The sequence below is a fragment of the Nansenia antarctica genome (assembly GCF_963989245.1).
Source record: "Nansenia antarctica genome assembly, chromosome: 14".
In the NCBI taxonomy this organism is placed as follows: domain Eukaryota; kingdom Metazoa; phylum Chordata; class Actinopteri; order Argentiniformes; family Microstomatidae; genus Nansenia; species Nansenia antarctica.
In genome coordinates, this window is record NC_137684.1 from 13,658,240 (window position 1) to 13,676,339 (window position 18,100).

The window sequence follows — 18,100 nt, forward strand, 5'->3', positions numbered from 1 at the left end:
ACAGAAGTATGTAGTGTTTAGCACACAATGTCTGGTTCCTTAATAGATTTTAGATTTATTTAGAGATTAGATTTTCACAATGAATGACATCAATGAGAGACTGGTGCCAGACATTGAGTTACACACGCAGAGTACAGTGTTGGCAAATGTGCCTTTGGTGACAGACCCACCTGGGCAGTTTGAGAGTGAATTTGACAAGCAACAGTAAATCCCAGCCATCAACAAGATCAGTGGGCTCTGATCACGGACTGTGCTTTCTCAAACACACACACACACGCTTGTCATAGCCTTCTCTACTCCATGTTCAGATAGCCAACCGACGGCCACCCCCCATTCATGACAGACAGACACAACAAAAACACTTGGGATCAAAGTATAGATTCTTAGCTTTAATTCTATGGGGTGGGGGGGGGGGGGTTAAAACATACTCCCCCATTTCAGGGCTCCAAACGTATTGGAAAAATAATTATATCAGAATATAATAATCAAATATTTAGGTAGTTCAGTATTTACTAACCCATACAATAAGTTAAATGAACCCCACCAGGAAATTAAACGCCAGTTCAATTGGATTTAATATAGTCAAAAGGAGAAAAAATGCTTCACTGTCCCATTACATACACAGGGAACTGTATAAATAGCCCATACACACACACATATATATATATATGTGTGTGTGTGTGTGTGGGGGGGGGGGGGGGGGGGGGTGGAGCTACGTGTCCTCTGTCACTCTCTGTCAGTGTCAATCAAGCCTGACGATATACAGTATTTGATGGAGAGTCCGTCTCAGATTGGGATGGAGGCAGGCCTGGGTCTGGTAGAACACCTCCACTGCAAAAGACTTCAACACCCCGGCACAGAGGTCCTCGTAGAGGGGCATGGTGTACAAGCTGGACGTCTGGGAGAGACCAGAGAGAGGGGGGTGTGACGTCAGTTCAAACATGACCAGTTTGGGTTGAGGTATTGTCATACTGAAGTAGTCTTTTTTTTATTTTTTATTATTCAAACAAAATAAATATAAAATTAGTTGAGGATGTGCAGGTGAGGCTGATTAGTTGAGCAGGTGATTGTTAAAAAAAACTCCCCTCGAAACCTATGATATAAACTTCTTTCCCACAAAAAGTGTCGCAACCCTCTTTTACTTGTGAAATTTTTCTAGAGACTGCACTGCTACCAATCTAGCAGTTCAACATACTAGAATTAAGACCCATGGGGGAAAAACAGCTAGATGTTAAAGCATCGATCGGTTCCTCCAGCCGTCCACCACTCACGTGTTTGTGCAGGAAGCCGCGGACGCGCGGCAGGTCGGGGTAGAAGCTGTTCCGCACCACAATCAGCAGCCAGCGGATCTGCACCTCTGCGTTCATGCCGTCCAGTAGCGCAGAGTAGCAGCGTGACAGGTGACTCATCACCTCTGAGGACACACAGGGACAAGCCAATCAGGTCTCTAGGTCGGCGAATGAACAGAAGCATACAAGTATCCAATCACAGACGACAGACGGGTTGACTACTTTCATTAGGGTTTCTTGAGTGTAAAGTGTGATGTTTTTATTTCCTGTAGTTCTGTTTTAAATAGTTTATAACATCTGAGGCCGTATTTCCCCTGTGGATTTACCTGCCCAGGGACTGCTGATGTGATTTAGCTACCCAGCTAATTCAGGGAGAGTCAATGACTGTCCACTGTCCCTTTTAAATAAACTAATCAATAAAAATAGGGCGAGTCAGAGCAGACGGAGGAGGTGAGCGGTACCGTGGGAGAGCGGGGAGCGGTCTAGGAGTCGGTCCAGGAACAGAACAGTCTGGAAGGTGCTCCAGGTAGAGAGGTCGAAGGCGGCTATGGCCTCCGTGTCAGGGGGGTGTGTGGCCCACAGCTCACACAGACTCTGAACTGGGTTGGTCAGGACCCCCCCGGCAGAGAGGTCTGGTTCACAGAGGGGGGGGCCACACCCGTTCAGCCAGTGCTCAAACTCTAGGCCTGAGAGAGAGGGGGAGAGAGAGGGGCATGCGGTGGCCAAGACCAAGTAGTTATAGCTCAGTTCTGTTGGTTCAGACAAAAACAGTGTTTAGACAGGAACATGTTCCAATACTTTACTAGTACTGTTGTCTCTGTTAACTGAGCTAGGACAGGGCATACCGCTAAATCTGGTAAGTTGGGCAGAGGTGAAATACAGGTCATGTAAAGAAATAATGGGAGAAATGTATGTATACAGGGTTCCCACAGGGTTCCCACACAAATTCAAATTCAAGCCCTTTTCAAGGACTTTCAAGACTCAATTCAAAGTTAAGCAATACAGAGACTTATTTACTAGTTGACGAGCTAAGTAAAATATTTTTGAATATACAGTATATATATCAGGGTTTCCGTTAACCGGTAATTACCGGTCTTTGTCCGGTAAAATTTGTTGAAGTCCGACAAATTGAAAACTCGTCGGACAAAATGTCCGGTGAAAATAATTCCCTCTAAGCACAATTTGAATACAATTCGCTAAAGTTCACATTTTGTATTCAAATTGGCTTCGGGCCACCATTTTCAGCTGAGCACCAAACACACACACACTCATACACACACAACACTGCCCGAGAGAGAAGGACCCGCCCCCTTTAGTTAGCCATGAGTGTGTGTGTGTTTGGTGCTCAACTGAAAATGGTGTCCCGAAGCGGAGCGCCTTAACTTTATCGCACAATAACAAGGATAACAAACGAAACGGACAACATTTACACTAAGATGGAGACCAACTTCAGCGATATGATCTAACAGCCGGTCTTCAGGACGACATACAGACCCGTATGAGCTTACAGGGCTATCCCCTATCTATCTGAGAAAAGGCATAGGCCGGCTGTAACATCGAACGGAAATTAGCCTATACGCAGTTAATTTAAAGCCTATTTATTTTCAAAGAGTTCTATTCTATTTTATTTTATCTGATAAAAGGCATATGAACGGAAATTAGGCTAGCCGTGTCACGCCAGAAGCCTACATGCTTGCACTGTTCAATAAAATGTTATACATCTAGACATTGTGGTATTTCTTTATATACGTATCCCAGCCTGCCTATCAATTGTTTCTCAATAAACAGTTATGTTCTCCTCATTGTCATACTCCCGAGTCCGATTAAGTATGATTTGACAGGCAGCTAAACGAAATGCCTTCCCAACCAGCGAGACCTGGTTATAGAAATGACGTTGTTTTATTGATAAAAAAAAAAGGGTAAAACTGGAAAGAGAAAATAGAAAACTCACATTAATCCCAAACAATTTAACAAACTTCAGTTAACGTAATGTGGAGTCCGTTCATTGATCGATGCTGTCTGTTCAGTTCCCAGTGAGGCGCCCGTTCAGCGCTGGACATAATGGCATAGCGCGCATGCGAATCATGTTATATTATTATATATTATATAGCTCGCATCTAATCGTATCGGATGAGAAATAGACATTAAATGGCATATATAGGCCGCTACACAACAGTAATCACCGCGACAAACAGCTATATTATATTTTAATATGATGACCGGAATAATTCATGTTTGTCCGGTAAATCGAAATCTTCCCGGACACTATGTCCGGCTGCAATTTTTTCTAACGGAAACCCTGATATATATATATATATATATAAAAAAAAAAAATTGAGACAGAGAGGGGAATTCAAGCATTTTCAATGACCCATGTCTATTTTCAAAAACGTTTAAGACGTGGATTTTTTTCTCTCAAATTCACAAACTTTCAAGGATTTCAAGGACCCGTGGGAACCCTGATATAGTCCATTCAGATCTACGTAGGTGTATATAGGGTGGATGCTAGTGGTTGTGTTTTCGGACACTCACCCTCTCTCTCTGCCACACAGCTCTCCTTCAGGTCAGGGAAGAAACCCAGGAAGAAATCCAGCAGGTCCTGGGCCACCACGCTACTGAACTTAAACTGCTCTATGTAGGCCTGAGGGAGACACAGGACACTGGTTAAACTGCTCTATGTAGGCCTGAGGAGACACACAGGACACTGGTTAAACTGCTCTATGTAGGCCTGAGGAGACACACAGGACACTGGTTAAACTGCTCTATGTAGGCCTGAGGGAGACACACAGGACACTGGTTAAACTGCTCTATGTAGGCCACACAAACACACACACACAAACACACACAAACTGCTCTATGAGACACTCAGGACAGGTTGGTTGTGAGTGAGGGCGAGGCTGCATGTATGAACACCATCCTGTACTCAGTCTCACCCTCAGGAAGCTGTCAAACCGCTGGACGTTCCCACACAGCTGAGACAGGTAGGACACGAAGCAGAAGCCCTTCTCGTAGGTGAACAAGTTCATCAGACTGCTGGGGTTAATACCTGAGGAGGAGACAGGAACACATAGGGAAGTTACACACAGAGGAAACGGAGTCATGCAATATATTACATTTGAGAGAAAGTCAAAACCAGGGGCGTAAAAAAAACAGGTGGCGTAACGGGTTAAGCGTTGACCATGTAACTGCAGGGTCCCCGGTTCGATTCCGGCCGGGGACATATCCTGCATGTCATCCCTCCTCTCTCTCTCACCCATCCTTCCTGTCTAAATCTTCACTGTAACTGTCAATACATTTAAAATAATATGAGTGGGACTGCCCCACTCAGAAAAAATAACTTAAAAAAAAAGGGTAGGTGAAACTAACACATGTTAAATGTGCTGCCATGCCTATAGACCTCAAACACTAAATTACAAAAATGTACAATTGACTTAAAATATGACTTAAAATATTACATATATACTTGTCATTGACGGTTGGAGAAGTGTCTGGAATGCACATGCACGGTATTTCTGTGTCTTTCTCAATCTCAAGTGAAGACGATAATGAGATGTGTTAATTATTTTAACTTTCTCTTCTTTGTGTGTCTGTGTCTCACTCTCAAAGGTGTGTGAGTCTAACTAAAGCAGGTGTGTGAGTCTAACTAAAGCAGGTGTGTGAGTCTAACTAAAGCAGGTGTGTGAGTCTAACTAAAGCAGGTGTGTGAGTCTAACTAAAGCAGCTGTGTGAGTCTAACTAAAGCAGGTGTGTGTAGATTACCTGGCTCAAATTTCACCTGTAGCTTGCTGCCCGGGTTGTTGTCTCCTAGCAGACGCATCTCTCTGTGCAGAGCGTCCAGCCGGAACACCGTCTCCAGGCAGGTAAAGGCCTCACCTGGGGGAGGAGACGCAGGTAGACAGATGTTTGTACATGTGTGTGAGAGACAGAGAGAGAGAGAGAGAGAGAGAGAGTACACTATAAGCTACTTTGGTATAAGAGTGCGTCTCTGAGCGTACGTGGCCAGCCCCTCGCTCAGCCACATCTCCTCCCAGGTGGCGTTGGTGACGGCGTTACCGAACCAGCCGTGGGCGATCTCATGGATGACGAGGATCAGCAGGAACTCTCGGCTCTCCAGGATGGAGGAGATGATGAACGTCAGGCAGGGGTTCTCCATGGCAACGATGGGAAACGACGGGGGAAGAAACACGATGTCGTACCTGTCAGAGGAGGACACCGTGAGATAGATACACCCAGACAGACAGACAGACAGACAGACATAGATACACCCAGACAGACAGACAGACAGACAGACATAGATACATCCAGACAGACAGACAGACAGACATAGATACATCCAGACAGACAGACAGACAGACAGACATAGATACAGACAGACAGACAGACAGACAGACAGATGATGTCGTACCTGTCAGAGGATGACCCTAACCCTGCGGTTACATGGTCGACATGCTGTGTTGACACTGACCTTCCCCACACGTAGGGCCCAAACAGCCCCTCAGCCACGCCCAGCCAGCGTTCCACGCTGCCCCCCAGCTTGTTCACAGCACAGGTCAGCACACACGGCTCGGCCCACACCCGGCTCCTGGGGGAGAGATAAGAGTGCAGGGGGGGGGGGGGGGGAGAGGGTCAAAGGTTACTTTCAGTTAACAATAGAACAGCCACGAGTAAAGAAAAGTGTTCTATCTTTACACTATCACATTTCAGGACCCTCCTTTCATGACTTGTCCTAGATATGTGTGTTCTACCACCCAGTATCCTGACATTTTCAAAATCACATCAGGATAAGCTAGTATGAAGCTATTTTGCCGTTTTTCTGTGTAGGAGGCAGGCTAATTTACAAGCGGCCAACTAGTGGTCGTTGTGTGTAAATAGCAGTAGCAGTCATTTGACCCCCCGAGGCAGCTCTTTTAGTAGGTAAAAAAGGCACGGCTGTTCTAGTGTTAAACTATTAAGATCACACGGCCATGGTAAAATCTTTGACAACTTTCTCTGTCTGTCTGTTTTCTCTGCCACATCTCAGATCAGCACCCTAGTGATCCAGCCATTCCCAGACTCATCCTCGTCACTCGACGTCTTTGACGTTACCACATTGTTTCCCAACTAACCGAGGGCCGATACCACATTGTTGTCCCACTAACTGATATCAACATTGTTGTCCCACTAACTGATATCAACAATGTTGTCCCACTAACTGATATCAACAATGTTGTCCCACTAACTGATATCAACATTGTTGTCCCACTAACTGATATCAACATTGTTGTCCCACTAACTGATATCAACATTGTTGTCCCACTAACTGATATCAACATTGTTGTCCCACTAACTAATATCAACATTGTTGTCCCACTAACTAATATCAACATTGTTGTCCCACTAACTGATATCAACAATGTTGTCCCACTAACTGATATCAACAATGTTGTCCCACTAACTGATATCAACAATGTTGTCCCACTAACTGATATCAACATTGTTGTCCCAGTAACTGATATCAACATTGTTGTCCCACTAACTGATATCAACATTGTTGTCCCACTAACTGATATCAACATTGTTGTCCCACTAACTAATATCAACATTGTTGTCCCACTAACTAATATCAACATTGTTGTCCCACTAACTAATATCAACATTGTTGTCCCACTAACTAATATCAACAATGTTGTCCCACTAACTAATATCAACATTGTTGTCCCACTAACCGAGGGCCGATGTCGACATGCTGCAGGTCCCCCGCCACCAGGGCCACCAGGTAGACAGGGACGGGATGCTCCATGGAGAACTGGAACACTCGGTCCTGCTTGGAGTAGGCACTGCGGGAGGCACTCATGAGAACAGTCACACCCTCCGGGACCTGCACACACACACACACACACACACACACACACACACACACACAAAGGACAATGGACACATCAATTAGCAGCTAAATGCCCAAAAACAATTAAACAAAGTGAGATTGAGGAAACACGAAAGAAAAGAGAGAAAGGGGATGAGAGAGTTCACAAGAGGTAAGTGGTGCTGATGTTACTGATGCAGAATTTCAGACTCACTCTGACAGTCGCAGTGTAGGTGCTCTTCACGGCTGGTGTGTCGAAGCAGGGGAAGAAGGAGCGATTGCATACAGAATGGCCCTGAGTGAAAACCATTGGCCGGGTCTGACCACACGTCAGCTCGGCATCCAGCCACCAGATCTGTGACAGAGGACCCAGGACCAATGATAAATATATCGCTCCTGTTGTCTTCATATACTTTAGGTGCATGCAATGGACCTATCGCTAAGCCACGCCCCCTTTGAAAACTGGGACAAACAAACAACGCTTCACTGACAGTGACTGACTGACCAACCGTGACTGAATGACATCCAATGGCGGGAGTTGGCAAATTTCTGATTTCTGATTTACCACAGCAAGTAACAGACATGTTTTTTTAAAGAATATTTAGTCTAGAAGCTTTTCACCATCAGATATTAGCGAGTTGTTTGTCCGAGTTTTCACCCCTAATCTCCGTTTTGCGTGTTCACGTGTAGCCGTAGTGGCGTCCCAATTCATTACTCATTTAGGGTTAGGGTTAGGGTTGGCTCCGTTCGGAGCAAATCTTGACCCTCGTTCGATTCGGAGCCATGAGACTCCCTTCCGGCATGCATTGCGAAACATCTACAGAAATGTTCTTTTCGCTCTCGTAATACGGAAGCGAGCCTGAAATGTCATTTACTTTTTCTGGAATTGCTTGTAATTAAAGAGCGGAGAGCTCCACACTGCCAGACTTTTGGGGCATTTTCGCTGAACTTTGAAGACCCACCAAATATTGACTTTTCGGACTACATAAACATTGAACATATCTACCAAAACTTTAGACTCTCTTCTTTCATCAGAAAAAGAAAGTTTGTTTCTTTCTTTCTTTCTTTTTTTTCTGCACTTTTTCTGTATCATCCGACTCTGAACTGTTTGAAGAGTCGCGCGATGGCCGCGATGCTCCGCGATGCTCCGCAATGCTCCGCGCCGCAATGCACCGCGCCGCGTTTGGCACATACCCTGATCCGTTTCGCCATTACTACAACCCACAGCAAGCCACTTCCTTCTCCAGGCTTTTATCGAACTACTGCCCCCATCTGGGTCCGAAATACATTACACCCAAGTCTGAAATTCACTCGCTAGGTGTAGAACATGTCAATAACGCGATCCCCGCGAAAAAAAAAAAAAAATCTATAAGACGCCAATTGGCGTCTTTGGCAGTCAACGTTACTATTCTATAAGACGCCAATTGGCGTCTTTGGCAGTCAATGAGTTAAAGACTTGAAAAATTATGATAACCATCGTATTATCTTTGTTTAATGTCATTACAATGCAATATAGACCTTTTATTTATAACAAGCATAACCCAAAAATCGCTTTTATGTCGGTGCTGTGTCTAACGTGACAGTAACGCAACGCTGCATGACAGTCGAGCATTTCAGAGATGTACAATCATAAATCAATTATTACCTGTGGCGTTTGACAGCGGATGATGGTACACATAATATGTAAAGTTATCTATCAAACGTTCGTCTGATTTGTACATGATGCGCATTTTGACCTATTTCCATGTAGCAGCACCCGCAATCTAATCCGAGCAGTTGTTATTAGGTAATATTATTAATGGGTTGTATCATTCATTTAAATGCATTATAGACCTTTTCTTTATAACAAGCACAACAACAACAAAACGTTATTATGCCGATGTGCTGTGTGTCTAACGTTACAAGCTGATTTGTGCATGACAGCCGCGCATTGACATATTTCCATGTCTGATGTCTAATGTCTAATGTCTGATGTACTAATGTCATTTCAATGCATTATAGACCTTTTCTTTACACGCTTCGCGCACTAGGTGGGCCGCGAATACTGTAGAGATTTGTAAAGTGGGCCGTGAGTCCAAAAAGGTTGGGAACCGCTGCATTAGACTATCAAAGCAGGACACCAGAGATATCTGCGTGTTTGTCACAGGGCAAACACCTGTTCCTCTGCCCGGCGTCAGTCCAATGGAATCGTCAAGCACAGCCTTCCCCATATAAATACATCGGTGCGCGATTACAGAGATGTAAAATCATGTTTATTTAAAAATAAATTGTGGTGTTTGACAGCGGATGATGATAGACATATTTAATGTGAAGTTATCTATCTAAAGTTAGGCTGATGTGTGCATGATAGACGCGCATGACCTATGTCCATGTTTTATTTACAGCTATGGCACGTATTAAACCAAAACAACCCGCAATCCTATCCGAGCAGTTGTTATTATGTAATATTGTTGATGGGTTATATAATTTAATCTTATTTCAATGCATTATAGACCTTTTCTTTATAACAAGCATAACAAAAGAAATCGCTGTTATGCCGAGGTGCTTAACATAGAAAGTTCCACAGTCCAGCGCGCTTGGGACAGCGGGCAGGACACCGGAGCGCGTTTGTCACAGGCTGACGCTGCCCCGGCGTCAGCCTTCCCAATAGAAATAAATCGGTGCGCGATTCACATTTCAGAGATGTACAATCATGTTTATTTAGAAATAAATTATTACCTGTGGTGTTTGACAGCATGATAGGCGTGAATTCCCCCCCCCTTGGTGGTATATGACGCTATAGTTGTTATTATACCAAAACAACCGGCAATCTAATCCGAGCAGTTGTTATTATGTACTATTATATATGTAGTTAACTAATGCAGTGGACAGCGGCTGTTTCTCCAGCGTTCCTGTCACATCGGATTTCGTAACGTCATAAAATTAAATCTGTAAGTCATTTTTCCATGTTTCCCTTTGATGGCATATGACGCCGTAAATGTAACTAAAGTTCAGCCTCGAAGTTGTTGCACTGTTGTCCTAAATCAGTGCAGACTGGCAGGGTAGGAGCACAGGTTTTATACAGGTTAGAGCTTATTCTGTCATGGTCTGATAATGAAGCATTGTTCTTTTTTATTTGATGACTTGTTTGATCGATTGATAGCGTTCAAGTTCATTCAAGTTGTGAATGAATCGCGAGCGTCAATGCTTTTCTACGATACTACGTGTAATGGCACTTGGACATAGAATAATAAGACACTTGAGTCTGGGTTCAACAAAGGTATAACCAGTTTACTTCGGTTCTCTCGACACCTGTCAGTCACCTAGTGGTATATCATGAACTCTCTCTTAGGCGCATGCGCTGTCCTGACTATGAATTAACCCATTCATTACACTACGGATGACGTATTAGGGTTGTCCCATGAAGGGTTGTCCCATTTCCCCCGGGGAACCACTACGGCTATGGCTCCAAAACGAGTGACTCCAAAACGAGTGACTCCAAAACGAGTGACTCCAAAACGAGCCGAAGTGGTAAAAAAGAGAATCGGGATTGGGCCGTAATGTAGAGGGGGAGTGGTTGGGGGTGGAGTTAACCAGCTATTGTTCCCACCCATTACCACCCATTACCTGCTGGTGAAAAGTGTCTGTGAAAACTTTGAGGCCGAATTTCTAGGTTTGTTGATTTGGGCGGGCCGCGGTATCAACATTCAACTGCATCACTTTTTCAACTTGTTTTCAGATTTCAAACTGAAAAATGATGTTGCCCTACCTGGGGACCTTTTCATCAGACCCTGTCACATATACTTGTACTGAGTGTTTTTCAGGCTATTCTGTCCAAACCGCTGTCACCGCTGGAAAGTTTAGGATCTTACCGCAGGACCGTCTGTCGTGGTGTAGCGAACTGTGATCTGGAAAGCCCGATGTAGCCGTATCACAGTGGCGGGGAGGCTAATGTTCAGCGATGATCCGTCGTCGGTGAACGAGTCCACACGGTAAGTCAGCGAAAGGGAGACGTCCTGAGCACCGGTGGCGCCAGGTACCTTGCAGTCTATGGAATGGATGAGCAAGGATGGGTGAGTGTCCAACACCAGTGTCTGTACCCCGGGCTGAATGGGTAGTAGCTCCAGGACCTGCCACCCGGTCATCTCTTTTACAGCAAAGTTAAGGCGAAGGTCGAGATGAAAGTGGCAGAGTTTGAAGCAGTGGAAGTTGGACGCCGACGCGATGTCGACCAGGCGACACTGTCCCAGCCCAGCCCGGCCACCTCCACCCCCACCTCCACCTCCACCCCCACCTCCACCTCCACCTCCACCTCCACCACCTACCACAAGGATAGATAAATAAAAAGTAAAACAAAACCACATGTCAGTAAAAACAACAATAGAAATAGTTTAGAGTAGAGATTAAAAGCAAGTTTAAGAGGATGGGTTTGGAGGAGGAGAGTGTGTGTGATGGAGAGAAGCTCTTCATACCTGGAGCTGATCCCTGATTGGTCAACGCCAACTCTCGGCTGATCACCTGACTGTTCGCCGTCACAGAGCCAAAGTCAGCCAGAGTCTCAATTGTGAGAGAACAGGCTGGGGGAGACCTACACACACACACACACACAGAGAGAGAGAGAGAGACAGACACACACACAGACACACACGCACACGCAGACACACACGCAGACACACACACACACACACACACACACACACACACACACACACAGACATTACCAGTGCATCCTTGCCTAACATCGCCTATCAAGGTAATGTATATAAGTGTGTAATGTAAATGTAATGTATGTAAGTGTGGCCGGTGGTCCACGTACGCTATGAGGGGGATCTCCACATCGCCGTCCTCCAGGACCAGCAGTAAGCGGTCCCGGCAGTAAGCGGTCCCGGACGTTGGCTCATCCCCCGCCAGCAGTAAGCGGTCCCAGCAGTATGAATGAATGAATGAGGTCCCGGACGTTGGCTCAACCCCCGCTGGGCTGAACTCCAGGGCTCCGGTCACGGACAGTCCTGGCGCTACCGGCGTGTCCGTGTTCGTCACCCGCAATTTGAACAGCTTATTACGGGGGAAGGAGGGAGAGGGAGTGCGTTTGAGAGACACATGATAGTCTACAAGAGAATAATCATGATCAATATTCACAGTCACACAAGACCTCCTAACTCTTAACACATCAGTTGTATCACTGGTTACCTATTTGATCGCTAGGTATTATGGGATGTATTGCATAGGCTGACTGTACCTTGTAGAAGAACAGTCTTGTCTTGTTTGACAGTTAAGATTTGAAAACTCTTTTGGTAAACTTGAGTCAGACACTAAGATAGGATATACTGTTGTATTGAAATGACAAGCAGCACTAAATGTTACCTTTGAGGCAGGCTGAAGCAGACTAAATGTTACCTTTGAGGCAGGCCCAAGCAGACGCATCCTGTAGTCTTAACAAGTTGCCTACAGTTATTGTTGGGAAAATAGCCTAAATGTCCAATTTTACTTAATTGACTTAATTGGCTTTAATAGGCTTTAATTTAATTGGTTTTAATAGCCTACATTGTGACGTTAGAATTATAAGGTTCTATCTCCATTTTTGTCAGAATTATTTTTTTTACATAATCTGAACCATTAGGTGTTTATTAATGCCTGTGTGGTGCTATTTTTAAAATGTTGAAATGTTTTAGTTAGTAATTCATAAAATACAAAGGTTCCATCTCACAAAACATAATGGAATGTAAAAACTTTGACGCTCAATATCTCGGAACTACCCTAAACGGAGATAGAACCTTATAATTCTAAGCTCACGAAATGTCAATTTTGACATTTAGGCTATTTTCCCAACAATAACTGTTGGCAACTTGTTAAGATTATTATCATAGGAAAATGTTACTCACACTTTTCATTGTAGATATTCCTTTGTGTTTGCTTATAAGTTCATATAGTTTCAAGTTTGTCGATAAAAGTTGCGATTTTAGATTTAATCCGTAGAAAACAACAACGGAGGCAATAGTTCTGATTCTAAAGTTGTTGCCGCGTATCCAAAGATTCTGGAACTCGTCGTCATAATAGATGACATGTAATAATGACATAATAGATGACATGTAATAATGACATAATAGATGACATGTCATAATGACATAATAGATGACAAGTGCTGCGTCAATATCCATGGTAGCGAGCACCTGATTCAGTGGCGGCTGGCCAATAGAGGGAGCTAGGGCACCGCCCCCACCTTCCAACGCGCCCCCACTTCCTAGTTCCTACTTGTAAAAGTTTTTAAAAATAAACATTGTTTACTCATAAAATGCGGCTGATATTCTGTCGGCGCCTATCAGCATTCATTAAAAATCCTGTGTGAAATTCACTGTGAAAATACATATATACAAGGGTAGAGAGTCGGGACGCTGGCCGAATGGGATCCTATGGCAGTGCGAATACTTTTGGCTAACACGTGAGCTGTAGCAGCGCTCCAATTGGCTGTCTCCTATTTCTCGGTCGGGGCGCACAAAAGTGCGCCCTGAGCATGCGCGGATTAACGCATAGGCTTACCTAGGCTGCAGCCTAGGGCCACTACCACTAGGGGGCCACGCAGGACGTAGGCTACGCATAGCCTAGGCTAAATTCGTAAGAGAAAGCTGCAAAAATTAAGCGGACGCACATTAGTGGGCTCTCAAGTCTCACGCATTGGGCGTGAGACACACGGGTTGAAATGTGGCGTGTGAACGGGTTGAAATGCGTGTGTCTCACGCCCAATGCGTGAGACTTGAGAGCCCTGTTATAGCTAAGTAAAAAAAATAAAAAATAATAATGCAGCTGCGACGACCAATGTTGTTGAGAGTGAGAGCCACGAAGCAGTTAGCACTGGGTCGGGTGTCGCTAGCAGCACTGAGGCGAACATGGGGGACAGCAACAGAGAGACAGACAACAGGAGAGGAGAGCAACAGAGAGACAGACAACAGGAGAGGACAGCAACAGAGAGACAGACAACAGGACATCAACAGAGAGACAGACAACAGGACAGCAACAGAGAGACAGACAACAGGACAGCAACAGAGAGACAGACAACAGGACAGCAACAGAGAGACAGACAACAGGACAGCAACAGAGAGACAGACAACAGGAGAGGAGAGCAACAGAGAGACAGACAACAGGAGAGGAGAGCAACAGAGAGACAGACAACAGGAGAGGAGAGCAACAGAGAGACAGACAACAGGAGAGGAGAGCAACAGAGAGACAGACAACAGGAGAGGAGAGCAACAGAGAGACAGACAACAGGAGAGGGGAGCAACAGAGAGACAGACAACAGGAGAGGAGAGCAACAGAGAGGCAGACAACAGGAGAGGAGAGCAATAGAGAGGCAGACAACAGGAGAGGAGAGCAATAGAGAGACAGACAACAGGAGAGGAGAGCAACAGAGAGACAGACAACAGGAGAGGAGAGCAACAGAGAGACAGACAACAGGAGAGGAGAGCAACAGAGAGACAGACAACAGGAGAGGAGAGCAACAGAGAGACAGACAACAGGAGAGGAGAGCAACAGAGACATAACTGAGGTGAGGTGAGCAACAGAGATAGTTCAGGATGATAACAAACAGTTCAGTATGACAGAGACAACTAATAGAAAGACAACTGTATGATTATAGAGTTTACATGTTCAAGGAAATATTGTATGATAATAGAAAGGTACACTTTAATTTAATTAAAGAAGTAACAAAGAACACATTTATTATCACAATTGCATTGTGTTCCATGTCTTTCTCCATTGAATAAATAATGCCTAGTTGAATGGCTAAACAAGACAACTGTCTGGACAGTACTGCTAGAATTATTCACCTTACCGCTGCACAGATAGACAAAGGGTATAAGTCCATTCTGTTAACATTAGGTCTACTCTGCTAACAAAGACTATTCCAGTTGATTTGTCAGTTGTTGTGCATTATATTTTTGGTGTGTTTGCAGTTTGCCCTTTAATACAAGTTATATATTCTCATGCTAAAATGTAAATCCAGATTCTAAAGTTGATATTCTTCCCCGTGGAGCATGCCCCCATAACCTGTGCCCCACCCAACATTTTTATCACCAGCCGCCACTGACCTGATTGCTAAATTAATGTACTGAAACAAATTAACATAGCTTAAATTCAACTTGATACACAGCAGTCATTGTCTGAATTAACAGGCTCAACATTTGATTGATAGTGTAGCCTATGTGACAGAAGAAGAAAAAAAATACATTTAAAAACATGCATAAGAGTCATGATAACCTATACTACACATAAGTCATGTCAAGAGTTATTAAGTTAAAATCCATCATTAATCAGACAGGGCAAATAACTAGGGACGGTGGTTTGGAGAAGCGTGCATGGCTTTAATGGTGTGCATGTCTCTGGTAACCACCGGCTCTGACGCTCAAACGTTAGTTAGTTAGTTAGTTAGTTAGTTAGTTAGCTAGTTAGTTAGTTGGTTAGTTAGTTCGTTAGTTAGCTAGTTAGTTAGTTAGTTAGCTAGTTAGTTAGTTAGTTAGCTAGTTAGTTAGCTAGTTAGTTAGTTAGCTAGTTGGTTAGTTAGTTAGCTAGTTAGTTAGTTAGTTAGTTAGTTAGTTAGTTAGCTAGTTAGTTAGTTAGTTAGTTAGTTAGTTAGTTAGTTTCGAGCCCCCCGTGCCGGGAGCATGCAGTTCGTGGGTGGCAACACGTCTGTCCCGCAACAATGATTGGGAGGGGAGGGCCTGTGTCGTGTATTTCATGCTCTGTAACCATAGCAATGGCCCTCTAATACACACAATGGCCTTTTGACCAGCATGTGCAGAGGCTGTAATATCATCATGGGTAGATATAATTGCATTAGGGCCCGAGCCAGCAAGACGCCCATAGCATAAATTGCATTAGAATTGTATTAGACCATAGGGTGAATTGCATTAAACCAAGTGTATGGCAGATAATACACAGCATGAACCCAAAGAATCCTTAGGATGGCCCCTGATAATAAGATAATAAGATAATAACATCCTACTTACAGGACAGAAAACTACTATGACTTCACTGGCAAACTTTGTATCTGACCAAATTAAAATGACGTGGACTGATCATTACCAGATGTTAACAAGACCATATCTCTGTTTTGATTGGCTCAGCGACAGTGACAGGGGGGGTATAAAATCCTGTACACACATTGATTCTTCCTCTTTTTCTTCATATCCTGTGACCGATTCGGATGACCAGCTCCATTGAGGGGCCATGCTGTGTAACCTGCTTTTTTTGAATAAACAGTCTTAAATTTGCTCAAGAACTCTTCTTCATTTTTAGCAGTAACAGATACCAAAATATACGAAATAATGGCGAGCCTAGTCCACGAGTAAATATATATAGCTTATAGTGATTATAGTGACCGTCAATTTTTGCATCTCTTCATTCAGCGCCTGGAGGTAAGTACCATTCCCTCTCTCTCTCTCTCTCTCTCTCTCTCTCTCTCTCTCCCTCTCTCTCTCTCTCTCTCTCTCTCTCTGTGCCTGACCCAGCAGCTGCTCCCCCTCCCCCTCTCTCTGCTCTCTCTGTCTCTCTCTCTCTGCCAGACCAGCGTCCAGCTTTGATGTACTTTTGTAATAAATGGTCTTAAGCTATAAACAAAAAAATCTTGATTTGTGTTGAGTATCTGTTAGAAATATAAGATAATTACAATTGGATTGAATTAAAGAGCCGGATTTAGAAATCTGTATTTGTACATATATGTGTAAATTGCACTGTATTGGGAAAATATTGTGTGTGTGTGTAAGCCTGTGGTACTAAAGGAAGACGAACTTTAGTAGTGTCTATATGAAAAGTGTAGGCTTGTCGACAGAAAATTAACGGAAGACGTTTTGTTAATGGGTCGGCAATATTGGTTATTGTGAAGATTAGCGAGAAGCTGATGATTGTGTTATTATGTATAAGGAATGAGAATTCCTGTTTGATAAGACAAGAGGACCATTGTCCTTGTGAGCGGAGCTAATTGCTTTAGTGCCGTCTTACGGACGAGCTTTACGCCTGCAGGCGCTCAGGTCCCTCTTGAGAGAGAGGCCGTGGAAAAAAGGCATTAGAGAATATTAGAATGAGATTAATTTGGTTAGGCAGGGGATTAGGCACCCCGAACCTAGCCAAAAACAGGCGGCGGTGGAATTGCAAAGTTCCGAGGGCACGTTAAATATCTCATATAGTGCTGGGGAGAGGACTGAAGGCCCCCGTGTCTGATGAAGTATGAATGAACATACTACCGTGGTACCGTCTAGTCGGCGCAGCTGTCGCATGTAGGTGTGTGGGCAGTGCGTGGTACGTGGGCGACAGCCCACACCTAGCGGGATGTGAGAGGAAGCTACACCCGTGAACAGGCAAGGCTGGTGTAAACGGTCAAAGTTTCTAGACCCATAGCAAAGTGGGCTAGGGATCAGACCGTCGGTTCCCACCTGGGCGGCTAATCACCGCTACAGGGCCAGTGTTATACATTGGCAGGGGGTCGCTATCGACTGGGTCACCGGCCGGTTGGGTCGCTCAAGAACGTAAGGCCATATGATATGGCAGTAGCGCTCAGCTCAATGTACAGTCAGGCCACCATAAGCTGAAAGCGACGTACAGCTAGTAGGCGAGTGGTGCTTTCTGTGATCAGGGCTCTGAAAAGGAGACGCCTGGGAAGCAGAGAGGCTGAGATGAGATGTCCTTTGGAAAGGACCTCAGCGGAAAGGGTTCCAGCCTGAGACTGCGCCCTGGGAAGAGGGGAGGTCTGAAGGAACAAAGTGAAATAATACGTTTAACTGCATTGAAAGATAATCTTGATATTGCTGTGTCGTGAAAAGTAATTGTTTATGAAAACAAGTTGTGTTAAAGAGATTGTTTTAAGCAGGCCCCAACACAGCCGTGGGTTTTCAAGAACAATAGAGCCCCCCCCTTCCTGCTCTGCAAAAGCGGACACACACAGAGCTGAAAATCCTTTCTACTACAAGGGAAGCTGAATTTGATCGATTGCATTGCTCATCTC

The 18,100-nt window shown here is 44.5% G+C and overlaps 1 pseudogene across 1 annotated transcript; it reads right to left on the reverse strand.

The window, feature by feature from the left end:
- Nucleotides 1-742: 742 nt before the first annotated feature.
- LOC308169864 (aminopeptidase RNPEPL1-like) lies at nt 743-12,534 on the reverse strand (annotated as a pseudogene). The gene is made up of 14 exons: nt 12,508-12,534; nt 11,927-12,165; nt 11,583-11,698; nt 10,983-11,431; nt 7,346-7,486; nt 6,995-7,146; nt 5,755-5,871; nt 5,245-5,485; nt 5,049-5,162; nt 4,223-4,335; nt 3,822-3,930; nt 1,751-1,975; nt 1,272-1,414; nt 743-898 (listed from the first exon to the last, which is right to left on the reverse strand). The product of its transcript is annotated as an aminopeptidase RNPEPL1-like (transcript).
- Between the last annotated feature and the right edge of the window lie 5,566 nt (nt 12,535-18,100).